Source organism: Myxine glutinosa, chromosome 2, assembly GCF_964187855.1.
Source record: "Myxine glutinosa chromosome 2, kmMyxGlut1.1, whole genome shotgun sequence".
Classification (NCBI taxonomy): domain Eukaryota; kingdom Metazoa; phylum Chordata; class Myxini; order Myxiniformes; family Myxinidae; genus Myxine; species Myxine glutinosa.
In genome coordinates this window covers 253876723-253880146 of record NC_136262.1, presented here as the reverse complement: position 1 = coordinate 253880146, position 3424 = coordinate 253876723, and positions in this window count along the sequence as shown.

The window sequence follows — 3424 nt, the reverse complement described above, 5'->3', positions numbered from 1 at the left end:
TTTGCAAAGTTGGGTGGACGTTCATAAGATTTCACAAGTTTTTTTTCTCTAAGGTACCTGGAGATGCTCATTTTACAAACCAAAGTTGTGTCATCAATTAATTTAGTTGCCATAAAAAATAAAATGTCAATAATATACTATGTACACAAAAATAAAATGAAACGACAAAAGTTTTGAGGCTTGGATTGTTTTTTGTGCTGTTCGAACGTGTCCATGTTTTGGTTGAATAGGACCAGCACATTGATTTGGATATTCCACAAACAAACATGTTATCTGAAAGCCAAAGTGAAGTTTCTCCGCTCTATCTAAATATATTGAGCTTTTTTTCCGACCGCTCTATCTCTGTAATTGTTCATGGCTCAACATCTTCCTCCTTCCCTATCAACAGCGGTGCCCCTCAGGGTTCTGTCCTGTCTCCAACACTCTTCCTTCTTTTTATCAATGACCTTCTTTCTTCCACAAATAACCAAATGCACTCATCTGCTGATGACTCAACGTTGCATTTCTCCATGTTTTTCCCATCTGCTCCATCTTCCCTCACTCGATCTGCATCTCGTTTGATCACAGCCACCTCTTTAAATTCGGATTTGGACAAGATTTCCCAGTGGGGCAAATGTAACCAGGTTCAATGCTTCTAAAACTCAATTTCTTCCAATCTCTCTCGAAAACTCCTCTAAACTCTCCAATCTCCTTTGAAAGTTCCACAATTACACCATGTGATACAATAAACCTACTAGGTATTACCCAAACTTAAAATCTATCCTGGAATCCACACATTACACAAACAGCTAAATCTGCCTCAAAGAAACTGGGAGTCCTGTTCAGATGTCGAAGATTCTTCTCCTCTCAACAGTTGCTTCAACTCTATAAAGGTTTGATTCGTTCTTGTATAGAGAGCTGCTCTCACATCTCGGGAGGTTCTAGTTCCACATGCTTACTGGACAGAATTGAATCCAAAGTAATCCGACTTATCAACTCTCCCAATCTCACCTCAAACTTGACCCGTTGGAATTACGCCACAAAGTTGGCTCCTTACTCTTTTCTACAGATATTACATCGGTTTCTGCTTCCAAGAACTTGCTGCTTGTGTACCTCCGCCATTAGCGAGACCACGGAATACTCGACAAGCCACTACATCTCATGATTATTGTGTGGCCATTGGCAACTCAAGGGTGGGCCGTTATGATGTTTGTTTCTTCCCTTCCACTGCCAAATTCTGGAACTCTTTACCTTCACATGTCTTTCCAAACACTTATGGTCTTCCCCTTTTCAAAAAGCAGATTTTTTACCTCCTCAAAAACTCTTAAACTATTCTCTCCTTCTTAGTAAGGGCATTTTATGAGATATTTCACAAATCTGTTAACTAAATTGTTACCAAAAAATTTCTTCACCAATATGTTTGTAAAGGTGTGTAATAACATGTGTTAAAATGTTGAAGTTCAACTCCCGTGGGAAACCCAGAAAAAAAGCTGTTGAATTCGGGTACCGAAAAATTATTTTCGAGAATTTTTTTTTTTTTTAATCGGCCCTTAAGTAACTTATGAGGGGTCAAATAAGGGTTTTTCATGATTCTGAGTTGATTGTTAACATTTATATTTTCACTTTTACATTTACACACAAAGTAGCTTTTATTTCACATACATATATAATACTCAAGAGTTATTTCTCATTCACAATGTCAGAAGTTTCAACAGTCATTGTCTATGTCTTCTTCAGACTCAACAACATCATGACTGCAGTTTCTGCATGTAATGCCATTACAGACTCCACAGGCCGAGATGCACGTGACCCCATTCTTCTTGCAGCTGCATCGCCGGTTGCTGCAATCTCCATGACAATTACAGCTCATGAACTGCAATAGCTCCTCAGGAGCCGTGGGGTCCAGTGTTGGAACTGGCTCACACCCATGCACACCGATTGTCCATCCATAGTCACTGGTGTTGGATGGATTTTTGGATGGTGTTGAGGTCATTAGGGTCTCCTTCAATAACTGGGAGGAACTCGATCTGTGTGCTCTGCTTTGCATCATTAGCATGGATTCTCTTCATCCAGCCATTCCAGTTGGAGTGTGGGAACTCAGGATCGTTGGCTTTGATCACCCACCCCGCTGCCCAGAGTGTGTCACCTGGAGTGAGGAGTGGCTGATCATGAGCCAGGGAGGAGGAAAGCTCAGCGAGGGGGAGAAACATGATCGCGTTCGTTCCTATCTGTTTCCTGTTCGTAAATGGAATAATCTTTACTTCAGTTCCTCTCAGGATCTTAGCTTTGTCGAGTGCCTTCAACTTCACCCGGGGGAAAGCTGCTGTTGTCTGTGGATCTGGCAAAGGTGGTGCCGGAGAGGTGACTTCGATCCAACCCATTGAGTAAAAGGGAGTGTTTCCGTGAATAGAGACAATGTTTAAATCTATATTGTCTCCAACAAACTGAGTGACTGCATTGTTTGTTTCCCCAACCTCCATAAAGACCACCTGATCATTACTTGACAATTCACTTTCACTGGCTGGCACTTTGGCTGTCATCACTGATTGATCCTCAAGCGCAGCATCAACCGCAACCTCATCATTGATCTGTTCATCGGTTTCTTCCACAATGGTGTCAAGAGTGCCAGAAGTATCTGGAACATCATCTCCACTCCTACTATTAAGGAAGCAGTATTTGTAGTTTTGTGTCTCCGTGTAAGACTCAGTGTATCCCAGCCGGTGGAACTTGTTGAGCATCCATTTTGACCCAAATCTATGATCAAGTTGTATGGCAAGCCCCATTTGTTGTGGCAATACTCCAGACCGAGGTCGACAGGCCTTAATAAAATTCTGCCCCCAAACGGCAACTCTTTCGTCTGTCTTGACAATCGGTCTCAAGAACATCTGAAGGCTTGCAGGAACAAGTGTCAGCTGACTATCGATGTCAGTCATACAGTGTGTGGTGGGGTATGACTTTGGACCTAAATCAATCAAGGCAATATCATTGGATATGAACTTGAGTGCCGTCTTTATGATCTGAGTCTTCTCATCTCCATGGTCAAGATTAGCATGATGCTCTCGCAGAATATTGTCCGTGCCATCTCTGAGACAGAGTACATCTGCCCTTCTTTCCTGTGTTGTGAAATACAAGGTGTCTTCGTATTTCTCTAGAAGTTTTATCTTTAGCCAATGCTTTGAATAAGAAAGGCTCTTCTCTGGTGACTGATCAAACTCCTGCAGCTTTTCATGGACTTGGTCCATGTTCATTACCCCATGCTCTAATTCTGAGTCTAACCATTCGCAGAATTCAATAAAAACTGCCTCTCGCTCCTCATCAATACTCCTCTGTCCTCTCTTCCTTTTTCCTTCCTCATCAGTCTTGGACAAACTGTCACCTCTCGCAAACATAAGTTTGCATCGCAAATGGTACAGTGTTTCTTCTGCTACCAAGTCGTTGATCCCTT